This window comes from Hermetia illucens, chromosome 2 (assembly GCF_905115235.1).
Source record: "Hermetia illucens chromosome 2, iHerIll2.2.curated.20191125, whole genome shotgun sequence".
In the NCBI taxonomy this organism is placed as follows: domain Eukaryota; kingdom Metazoa; phylum Arthropoda; class Insecta; order Diptera; family Stratiomyidae; genus Hermetia; species Hermetia illucens.
The window spans coordinates 26445046-26457461 of NC_051850.1; the positions used below are offsets into that span (position 1 = coordinate 26445046).

The window sequence follows — 12416 nt, forward strand, 5'->3', positions numbered from 1 at the left end:
AATTATCAACACAGTGAATCACATTTACGAGAATTTTAAAAAGTCCTACTTAGTAAATAAGTTTTGTACAGCATCTAAATTAAATAAAGTAACACATATGTGTAGAATCATTTTTTAGAAAAAAATGCTTGAATGCATTATTCCATCATTGTTATTATTGATAAATAATTGCAGACTTTACTGTAGAAAGAGAATCATTAGAAATATTAATCGAAGAAAATTTGTGTCTAGACTAGATTAATAATTGCCGAAAAGTATGCAAACTCTGGCCCCATATGTACTTTGAATATCACGCATGTATAGTGTTTTACATATGCAGAAAAGTGAACGCATTTTATGTATTTCCCACGAATTCGATTGATGTCCGTTATGTTTACCGCTACCTTTGAATTTCACGGTAGCGAGCAAGATTCCTTGGAAACCTCCGAAGCCAAAACAAAAGTTCACAATCACGAACATCTGCTCCCTGCAATAGTCCTTGGGCGTGCGCACGACCCGGCCACACCGTGTCGTCCGTATCCCGGCCACGGAGCACTCCCGATAGTTTACCACCATCAGCCATCGAACAAGCAGGCGAGCTCTGTTTGTTGGTGGAGCTGTTGATGGAAGCGAACGACATCTTGCCAACTCCGCTGCCCTAGGAGGCGAAAGGGTCCTAAGCTGCCGCGAGCCAGCCACCGCAGCACCGTAACCGATTCTCGTCCGCATTTCGATATCAGCGTGATAGCGCGACCCAAGTGAAATCGCAAACGGGTCGGGTTCGTAGCGCTCAAACGGCGTCCACTACTCGTCATTTTCCGGCCTCGATAGCAAGTTCTTATCATAAAACAACGCAGAACGCAGCCGACGACCGGTAGTCACTTTTGAGCTGCTCCAAGAAACGTTCCGCTGGCCGCTGCGGGAGTGCGTTCCAGATACTGCATAGTCCGAGCAGGAGCGCGAGTGTCCTAGTCCTGAAAGTTTTCCGCGACGCGCCTTGGCGACGCAACGTCTGCACGCTTTGTTGCATTCGATCGAACACAATAGTCGCGCGCCCCTTCCGCTGGGGTGTGATGCCGGAAACGAGTCCTCCGGAGGCTCAGCACAGTCAGGCGGAATTCGAAGGTCATCTGTTCGGAGTGGAGTGTTCCGAGTGAAAATGCTTGGGCCAAGTGGCCCCTCGAGTGCGTGTGCAAGAAACTCGGCATAGTCCCTTTCCCTGGAAAAACAATTTTCACGCAACTGGAGCAATGCCTGCAGCAGAGGGTCGAGGAGCAGTTGCAGGAGCGATCTAATTCCGGAGAAGCAGGTACGGTGGTAATTGATTTTTCCAAGTTCTCATCTCGTTCCGGAATTCTAATCTGGGGTTGCATGTCGGCCACTGCAAGGCACATTAAGGTGGAAAATTGAACATTTCGCGCTAACAAGCCGCAACTTACACCTGTAATGTGTGCACGTACGCGGCTGGCTGGGAACCAGAGCGGCGTCTTCCGCTAGTGAACCCCAGCAGGGGCCGGGGGGCGTGTGATGGGCAATGAAAATATTTACCCACTTTATTGGGAGTAAGTACAAGGCCGCTAACGGTGCCAAGGTGAAGTCGCCTCTAGCCCGCTTGGGGCTGAGCTGGCGAGACGCTTGGATCGGACGCAGCTTTTCACGCGACCAAATCGTAGAGCACAAAACCACGGGTCGGAACAACAATGGATGGACGAGTCCGAAATAAGCAGAAGCGAATGCTCTCGGTGCCAAATGTTGGCCAATGTTTCGGTACATCACGCACAATAGTTGCAGCTTTCGCTTTTCTTTGGGGCAGCCCCCGTGGCTGTGCAGTTTTTAGCCATTTCATTTCTGTTTCCTCATTCTGAGTCGAACGCTTGACTGGGGGGTGTCCAGCCGAAATCTCGCGGTGCAAAGTCCAGTCCATTCCAATTTCATGTGGGAATTATGCAATTGCATGGGAATTTTAGACGGAATCATGTGGGAGCAGTGAGCGATGGCATCCTTCATTGCTTTTCCGTTCCACAAACTTTCTAAGCTTTGAGAAGCTGCCATTTGCCTGGAGATTTTAGCGTTTTCGACCAAATCCGCGACTAATTAGTCACGCATGATTGACCCCTTTCACATGCACTTTTAAGCGCTTGTATGCCCACTGAGCGTGAAAATACTCACGGTTCGCCTCGCTAGCCACTTACATTGAATGGAGACTATGAGTTTACTTGGTGTACTGTGAACTGGCAGTACAGATTGAAAGTAACGAAGGACGAACGTCGATATGAATGTTTTGCCAAGAAGGCGCAATTTCACAGCCTTTTTCCCTTATAAAATCATAACCCCAAGTTAGTTTAGTTAACTGGGGGGAGCCGCAGCTCGGAGCACGAGGCGATTGTTAGGCCCATTGTACTATCTCCGTAAGTTGCCAATTCAATGGCTTGCCGCCTACGGTGTTCGCAGGCTTTAGCGAATCTGAGAACATTCTCCAGAGGCAGAGAGTGTGCAGATTCTTCATTGAAGAAAACCTTGCCAACGTGTTTTCGTCTGAGATCTGGGGATGCCGGACAGCTGCATAAAAAGTGCAAGGCCGTCTCCTCATCCTCCTCACATTGGCTGCACATAGCCGAAACCACTACCCCAATCTTTTCCATATGGTAGTTTAAGGAGCAGTGTCGCGTCAAAACCCCTACGAGGGTTATCCCACTTCTTAAGGGACAACAAAAATGCCGCTCTAGTGGCCCAAGGCTCTTTCACAAGGATTTTCGCTTGCCGGCAAGAGTCAAAATTTCACCACTCGGTTGCGTGAACCCTGGCAATTTCACCCTTCAGAGTAGACTTGACAGTAAATGGTCGGATTCCAAGAGCTGGTTCTGGCCCCACCATTGTGGATCCAGACCCTCGGTGAGCCAGTCTGTCAGCCGTCTCATTACCGGCGATGTTAGAGTGCCCCGACACCCACATCAGGAATGTTTCGTTCAGTCGGCCAAGTTTCAGCGGCACCTGATGACAACTGCACACCAACTGGCTTCATATGTCGTTGCTGTTAAGTGTTGATAATGCTGCCCGACTGTCGGAACAGAATCGAATGGTGCAACCCCTCCATTTTTTGTCGCAGACATTCTTCTGCTGCCAATGAAATGGCATATATCTCCGCCTGGAATATGGTCGTCATTTTTCCGAGTGGTCGGGCCAGTTCTATAATCGGATTCTCCGAGAACACCCCTGCGCCCGATCCATCCTCCATGACTGACCCGTCGGTGAAGATTATTAGGTCTGTAATCTGAAAAGATTCATGGCCACTTGTCGACTATTCTTCTCTTTCGGTGACTACGACGGTGTATGTTTTTTAAAAGACGAATCTGGAAACCATATGATCGGTCGGCATCAGAGCTACCGGATGTTTTTCAAGGAATTTCCAGATAGACGCTTGACCATTTGATTGGTCGCCCTTCCACGTCCCGATGGTATCGAGCCTATATGCGTCGTTGGCTGCTTTCCGTTTCACCTCCGAGTAAATGGGGGTAAATTTAGGATAGCTTCAAGTGCCGCAGTCGGCGTAGTACTCATTGCTCCAGTAAAACTTAGGCAACCAAGTCTCTGAATTTGCGTTAGCAGCTTCCTCCTGTTAGCAAAGTTCAGTCTTGGCCACCAGATGATCATAACCCCAAAGTATGTGTTACTATTCTTCTTTGAATGCAGCCTGACCCTTATTAGCAGAGGACGCGAGGCTAATCCGAGATTGCCTTGCAATCTAAGGATGCAGCTTCCAAATTGTGAATTGAAAATTTAGTTATCAAACACTTGCAACTAATGTAGAACGGCTAACTGCAAATGAGAAGATTGAATTCAGATATTTCCATAAACATTCTCAGAATATAGGTCTTCATAGGCTCTTTCCAGGATTGACTACATCAGATACCGATCAGTCGTCGGACTACCAGTTAAGTACCCCATCCCGCCATCAGAGAACTGTCCTGGAACCGCTTAGTTCAGGTTAGTCCTTGCGCTCTCTCGCCTTAAACAGCTTTCATTAACTGAAGGGAGAATCAGAGAAGAGAATTCCTTCTTCATATGGCGAGGACTTCAAAAGTAATGCCTAACACGGCCCTATTTATCAGCGCTTCTCATAATCTCTGCGAAAATGTTCGAAATAAGCTTCCCCGTGTCTAGATAGAGTTGTTTGAAATTCCACTTTGTTTAAGAAAAACCTTCTGCAGGTAAAATTGGAAACCTCCATGACCACTTAGAAGCTGGGTAAGGAAATAGTCAATCTTAGCAAGGATAGTGACAAATATCATTCCTGCGATTACCATCACAGCCGGATTTGAGACAATATGGTGCATCGCACCAATGAAAACGTATGAAACGCTCCAGAAGTTGAACCTTAAGGTAGATCCCTGTGCTATCATCAACGTGATCTCCATCCATCTATGACACTGCAGCAGCTCATAGAGCAAGGAGAGGGCTCTAAGCTAGTCCCTTACTATCCATAAGAGTTAGCTAAATATTTCTAACGTACCTAGTATACCATTTTTTGTACGTACATGTCTGCTCCAGGAAGGAGATAAGGTGAGCACGTGTGGTATTCGCACCCACTAAAAAGGAACCCCGGTCTCTTCAGCCCCAGTTCTACGAGATCACCATTTAGGTATTACTTCGCAGGGTGGGTTTGGCTTTAGACACTCGTCCTTCTGCTGCTTTCGGCTTTTCTCCTTCAGCAACTTCTCCTGTATTTTCATGATTGCGGAGGAAGCCGTAAGCCAGTTCTCCTTTGACCGAAACTAAATTCTTCAGGCTCACGTTCCTGCCCAAATCTTGGTTCAGATTTCTCCTCTTCATTACTAACCTTGGCCAGTGGAACATAATACGCTCTGGATGCAGTATGCCATCGCATCTAGGGAAATTCGGCAAGTCATCTAACTTAAAGCGGTGCAGATACTGCCTGTAGCAACCACCGTGTGATCTGGGGAACTGGATAATGTGGTAGTTGGTCTCCCTATGTTTCCGCCACACTCTAATGTTGGGAATGAGCCTGTGCGTTTACCGACCCTTCACAGACTCGTCTCACACATTCCTTCGTCCTGTGTGCTCTCCATATGTTTTCCATGGTACAGCACACTAATTTCTTTCGCTAGAATGTCGATGGGGACCATGTCCGCCACCAGTATTGCCTCATGTGATGTGGTTCTAAAAGCAGTCTGAGAGTTTGCAAGTGCCTCTGCCCACACAGGGGAACAAGTAAAGTAGGGTGGATCGAACCATTCTGGCTAGAAGCAACCTCCAACAATGTTTCGGCCCATCCACATTCGGCAACACTTTTGCCAGTGTCAATTACCACCTCCATGTATTTAATAGCCGGCTTTGACACGACCATATATGCACCGATTTCTTTTTCCTACGGTTGGTTATTAAGACCGCTTCCATTTTCGCGGCCGCCAAGGACGGCTCGGTTTTTTCTAGCCAGAACTTTACTGCTCTCAGTGACTCCCACCTCTGCGTGTTTTTTTGTAACAACCACAGTTAAATCACCCACATATCCGACGATTGTAGTATTCACTGGGACGAGGAAGGCAAACACCCCATTATACATGACATTCCATAATATGGTACCCAGTACCGCACCTTGTGGTACCCCCTCCGTGACAATCTACTCTTTGGGATCCTCATCCGTCTCGTACCAGAGAGTTCTCACAGAAAATTAATTTTCAACCAGATTCGCTAAATACCCGGGAGCCAAATTCTAAATTAATTCTGTTCCAGTTGGCCGAGTTGAATGCGTTTTTGACATCCAATGCCAACACAGCACAACCAGAAACTAGTGCGCTCTTTGTCAGAACCCCGACCATGCTTGTTGCATACACAGTAGTCTAAGCTCCCTAGAAAACAAACTAGTGCTTCGAAAAGCCATTGCTGTTTTCGACGATTGGATGAGTCTGTTGTAAATGACTCTTTCCATCATCTACCTCACTGTATCAAGCAGGCAGGTAGGCTGATATCATGTTGGGAAGCAACATTAACTTTTCTTTTGTCCACTCTGCAGGGAATATTTCTTCTTTTAGGCACTTCTCAAAAGTGTTAGCAAAAAGGTCCGGTCTAGTCTTCACTGCCATCTTTAGATCTCTGTTAGCGATGCCATTCAAATCTGGATGCTTGTCGCCGATCCTTCACAATTACTGCAGATATTATGCCCTAGTTTGATTAGACAACCGTTTGCCTTCCGCTACTTTCGTGGTGAGGAAACAGACTTGTAACAATCTCTTTTAGGAGGAGCCGGCAGGTCACTTGGCGTGATTTTACTACCACTCTGTACGCCTCATCCCAACTGTTTCTACCGGCATGGCCACACAGCTGTTTGTAGCAATTCTTTTTACTTCCTCGATTAGCTTTTTTGAAGCGACCACGCAGTCGTCTGTGTGTCTCCTCTTCAATGTGCTTTAACCTGAGCTTTTTTTCCCGAAAACATGCGGTTCGCAAACTTGCGATTTCGTTGTTTCACCAATAATTAGATTGCCTATTGGAAAGCAATCGCCTCTTGAACTGCTTCCGTCCCCCTTAGGATGATTTGGGTGGCTTTTTCTCTGGCTGAAACATTCAGGGATATGTCGGGTTTGAGTACAGGGGAAAACGTGTCCCTCTCAAAAGCTTTCGCGGTCCAGCCGAGCAAACCACCCAGCTTCTTGCGAGCTCAATTTGCATGCAGATTGCCTGTGAGTATAATCCTCACTGATTTACCAAGCGACTCTATTGGCTAAAGCAACATTCACGTATGTCAGGTACACTATGTACTCCAGAATCCCTGAAAGTGTAGTATAACGTCTAGCTCCGCGAATGCTTCGAGCAGGACATGTCCTTTCACATTTGTTAAAATCACCTGCTATGGTGGTTAGCCAACGTCCTCTTGCATTCAAATCCAGAGCACTCATCATCTGTTTATATTCGACAAGTGTAGTGCTAAGTGTAGCATAGTAGTTGTACGTGAACTCCCTTCGCCTTCGCTCTGATGAACCCTTCCCCCGAGTGCCTCATTATTTTATGGAAGGCTTGTTCTCCGCAAGCCCATAGCGCTGCTTGGACCGTTTAGTCTTTGACCCAAAAGACACCACTGTGGTTTCGATATGACCCACTGGTTATGGCCACATCGATATTTTTTTTGTGGATGGTTTGGGAGAGTAAATCCTGCGCTGCCTGGCAGCGGTTGAGGTCTATTTGTATAAATCTCATCCACGATTTGTGCTGGGGGCTCTTCTGTATTCTGGGCACCTGCTCTTGCCTGCAATGTACCGATGGTCAATATCCTCCTTTCATTTGCACAGTAAGCAATTTGGATTAGCTTCACAGTGGGATATGGCCTTCCACTCCGCATGTCTTGCATTCATTCGATCTGCCATTTGGACTGGTACATGCCTTCGCGATGTGACCGAAGCCAAGGAATCTAAAACATCGCTTCGGTGCCACCTGCTCCCTAAGCCGACACACAACCCAGCCTATTCTTACTCTCTCTCCTACCAACAGTTTGAGTTCTGCCTCTATTGGTAGTCTGATGATGGCGATTTGTGTTGCCCCGTAGGCTTTCCTTAGCGTTTTGAATTCGGGGTCTGCAACTTTCCGGAAAATGTCAGGTGTCCTTCACCTCATTTGAAGGTGATAATGACCTCTGGTTCCCAGACTAGAGGTACCAAGTATACCTGCCTATCTTATGGAATTAAAGACATTTCTGATGAGCCTTATCGATTGTGACTAATATGCAGACGACAATTCAATGTCTCCTTTGACTTTGTTGTTCAGGATAGACCTCGGCAATTTCCAATGATAAGACAAATAGCCACCCTTTAGGTAAGCGGTGAATGTACGAAGGTGGAACACTCGTTGTCTCCTTTCGCCGGGGTATCGTCAAGTATTTTTTTTATTTTTCATAGAAAGGACTGATTCTTCCAGCTTTTCTAGAGTGTAAAGTGGGCATTTCTTCGCTCCTTCCAAGTAGTTGGCAACAGCCGGAATGAAACAGCAAGGTAAGATGCCTGTGAAATATATCTGTTCGACATTATGGAAACAGGGTTTCCGCAGAGCTCCGATTTTCAGGTAACCAATCCGTATCCACGTCATAAATAAATTCCTGCTAGAAACGAGTTTTGCTTTTATTGATTGCGCTGGAAAATCTCCTTTGAGCTGGTTTGGACACAGTCATTCTGGTCCATGCCCCTTCCCAGTCGGGTGCATATCCCTCCTGGCTGAGCTTATGGTATTTTTTTGCAGTTTCCATCATCCACCAATACATAGAAGACTTGCCACAACTGGGTGCGCCTCGCAAGTCGTCGTAATTATTTTGATATCAAGGTTTACGACGATGTCAGCTGCAGCTCCTACACACTCCCCAAGTATCTTCACCCTATGTATGTAGCGCTTCAACGAATGTTCGCTTTTGCAACGTTCCATGCGCCGAGAACTCTTCACAGCTCGCTCTCCATCGACGACACCAATGATTTTAACGCGAAGATTGCATTAGGATTCCTTCCTTCGCAGCGTGGGTACTCGGACGTTGGTGTGAATACATACCCAATGACCATACCATACCCCATACCCCAAAATGACCCATTGTCATTTTGAAGTCACCTCCAAAGAGGATTTGAGTTTACCTCCGCGACAAACTGCGCTGGCAGTTCGTTAGCGGTTTCACCCCGGTGCCCCGGACACTGCTTCGAGCTCGCAGTGTATGCAAACCTTTCAACAGATATTCCACGATCCCTGCAGGGCAAGCGGGAAGTATAGTTACTTCTACAAATGCGATCCAGTAGTTCTTTCAGTTTCACTTGATTTTCACGCTTTTGCGGACGTTTCTCTGAAGGAACGTTGCGGATCGCATGTACTTCACTATTGCCGCGCATATCCGTATAAGCCCTTTCTTTTCAGCTCGGGGAAGGACAGTACGTTGAGTTCTCACTCGGTCTATGTCCAAAGCCGATTCGGTGGTGTCTTGGAGTCTCGCGTCCGCGATGTTTCAGCTCTAGATACCTTTTTTACTAGATCACGCTTGGGGCCACGTGGTCTAATAATACCGGTTGAATGCATACTACCCGACCAGTGTCACAGTTAATTGCCCATTTTTTTAGGTTTTTGGGATAGCTTAGCTTAGATAGATTAACAGAGTTAAAGCAGATGGAGCATTTGGTATTCAAATTTCAGCAGATGAAATTATTTCTTAAGAAAGTGGAGAGAATTCAACATGTTCGTTCGGTAGAAAACATCATTGGCTAAACACAATTAATTTTATTATCGAAAATCACTGCGGTACACCTCGCGTAGGGGGTTGAGCTACTCTCTAATCTCCAATGAATATCCAGCCAGAACTCTGAAAGAAGTCCGGCAATAGGTATCGTCTGAAGTTGAAGGATACCAAAAACAAGCCACCTTGGAGAACTATTTGAAGCAGAATTAGGTAGTTGCAATATTTGCAAAAATTGTTAACAACAGCGAACTTGACATATGAGGATTCCCATTTTGCGGTGTGTTTTTGGGAAGCCATTGTAGAGAGTAGACTGCTGTATTCTCTGTCAGATAATCAATATAATTTCCAAATGCTGGAGCTAGCACATTTCTTTATCCAGCGCCGACTCCTCGCGATACGGATGGGGAAACACAGGCAGTTTTGGGTGGAATTCGAAAGTATTACTTGAGCCCCTTCCAGAAGCTCAACAAGTTGAAAACTTCGGGAAATCCGATCGATGAGGGAAATTCAGTCCTCATCAAAGAAGAACCACTGTCCATTGAATTGGAGGTCGGTGCGGGTGATTGAAATATTCCCCCATCTTGATGTGGCTGTTGGGCAGTTAGGGTCCAAACAGTGTGCATCGAACAATCTATCAACTCGCACCTATTTTGCTCGCTCAATAGGCGAAACTTCCATTCGAATCCTCCATTTCCAGACTAGGATTGGTATTATATGTAGTATGTTCACCACTCTAGATAGTAGTAGCCCATGAGTACAATCCAGCATTTGGCATGATCCTTGTCAGGACCATTGTCCTTACTAGGTTCCAATTAGTCGAATTAAATGCATTTCGTATTTCCAAGAGGATCACTGTATAATACTCGCTGACACTCCTCTTCTAAACATCCCATTTCCCGCAAACTAGTAGATAATTTGATGGTATCAATGGTTGATCTGGCCCTGCGGACACCAAACGGTCAGTTTGATAAGCCACCTGGACTATCAACAACAGCGAGTATGTTATAGATTAGTTGGTTCACTATTTACGCCATACAATTACCGCAAAGCGCTGTGCATTATCTTTAATAGTTGCTGAGCGACTCAGAACTATAGAAGGGCAACAGGGCGGATGACGCACCAAGAACATCAGTTGTAGAACGCCATTTCCTTCAAGTTATGCTGATGCGCGAAGCAATTTCATAAATCACTATCTGTGGCGTAGTATGTCGAATACATCTACTCACCATCGCTGTCAGTTTCTGGTAATGTTTCAGTTCCCCACACGAATATCCAAGAATCTTGCACTTTTAATTCATTGTTCTCCGCCACATATTTCTAGGGTGACCAACTCATTATCCATCCTGGGATAGTGGGTTTTATTACATGAAATAACTTACAATGGAATTGCCCCCTTTTTTCTTCTGATTTATCTGTTCTTCATGTAAGTGGTTGCGCGAGTTATCTGTCACAAACTCTATAATGACGTCGGAGAATTCCATGATATGTCGTGGTGTGCTACAATAAGAGCTCCCACCTGGGAACTACTGTTCTAGACTTTTTTATTTATCCTTCTACAAGCATGGGGCCTTATTCAAATCCCCCTGCTCTCTACGTTAAACCTCACGATATTGTAACTGAAACACGATATTGAATTTGAAACACCCCCTAGCTGTTCCGTGAGAGCTTTGCATAGCCTTCCCTATCGACGGACTATACATTGAAACGCCTTCAGCAAAGACATGGAATGGTGGGCACCATTCTTGAGTCATTCGTATAGGAATTCTTCCCTTTATTAGTTATCTAATTTGCCTAGCTAAACATGATTATTCTAACGTTTCTCATCCCATCTGCGAATAAGTCTTTCTGATAAAGTACCCCTAAGGAAGAACTAGTTCTTCAACCGAACTCAGTGAGAATTTGGATTATCTTTTCAGTTGACAGTGCGATGCCTGAGTTGGTTGAGCGTCAATCTCTCAATCTCGCGCTCCGAGTTCGAACCCAGATGTGTTATTTCGTGGTTGTCCCTATGTCATTTAATGTCGTATTTCTTAGATCCTAATCATCTATGGTATGAGCGGCTGAGACTATGCCTAATCGACGACGTCACCATCAAGTGAAAATTACTTTCTGCCAACTATTTCGAGCGCCATTAAGTGAACGGTTCTCTTCGTGGTCACTTTGAAACTTGTTTGTATTGTTTATTTACGACCAATATAATTATCCATTCTAAAACTAATGAAATCCAACTGGACACTTTTTTGCTTTTTGGTAGATCTACGCGTTAAAGGCTTAAGGCTCCATACTCTCCGGCGTTAAGTCTTCCCTGACTATTCCGCGGCCCTTTAATTGGAAATGTCGTCATAATATACCTATATCCAATAGGCCAAGCACCTTATCATTCCAACAAACTCCACTTCTATGCAGACGCGTCCTATGTAGGCAACGATACGGAAACGTGAACCCATGCAAAACTGCCCTAGCCGCCACATGGTTCACATTCCAATTTGCAGTAAATTAAAAACGCCAGCCATTGCGAGAATCCAAATTACCATTTCGTTCATTCAGAACCCTCTTGTGCAACTATAGCACTTCATTACCACGGATACCCTCTGTCTATTAAAAGTGCTTACATAACTCATTCCAGCTTTACTATCTAAGATTTACGAGAGCAGTTGCACACCGAGCAGTAACCCGAATCGCAGGTATCACTTTTCTGCTTTGCAGCACTCGTGCCAGTACTACCTATTCGGGGTCTTTCATTAAAAAGCGAAAAGAATATTTTTATTCATTTTACTGATATAATGATGGCGTGGAACATGTATTCATCAGGAAGTCACCGAACATGACTAAAATAAAACTGCAAACGCAATATTTGCTGTAATTTGAAACAAAGCTGGGCGCGTGCCAGCAGCAGAGAAACACGCGAAAATAATGCTGAAGTTTGATTTTTGCTCGGCATTCACAACCTTAGAGTCATTGTTCCCCCGAAAACAAAAGTTTTAATTCAAGTGTGAACTCTAGTGTTAAGTGAATATCTGTGCAGATAGGCTAGAGGCAGGAGATGTTCCACTGTTGCGGGAGGGATGACCCCGTCACAGAATATTTGCATTGTATAGCGAGGGATGCAACTAATATAAAGGATCAAATTTCAAGCACTGCCTTGATTACGTTGGAAAATACTGCCGGCAGTAGGGTCAAGGTGAACAAAACAAAAAGCCAGAAGGCTGGGCGAAAAATATTT

The 12416-nt window shown here is 45.4% G+C and overlaps 1 protein-coding gene across 1 annotated transcript in view; it reads left to right on the forward strand.

Moving 5' to 3' along the window:
* The first annotated feature begins 565 nt into the window (after positions 1–565).
* The window catches only part of LOC119647883 (galactosylgalactosylxylosylprotein 3-beta-glucuronosyltransferase P), a 70946-nt gene continuing 59095 nt past the window's right edge, over positions 566–12416 (forward strand). The window contains exon 1 of the mRNA XM_038049170.1: positions 566–1288. The gene's annotated coding sequence lies outside the window, so the exon portion shown is untranslated. The remainder of the gene's footprint in view (positions 1289–12416) is intronic.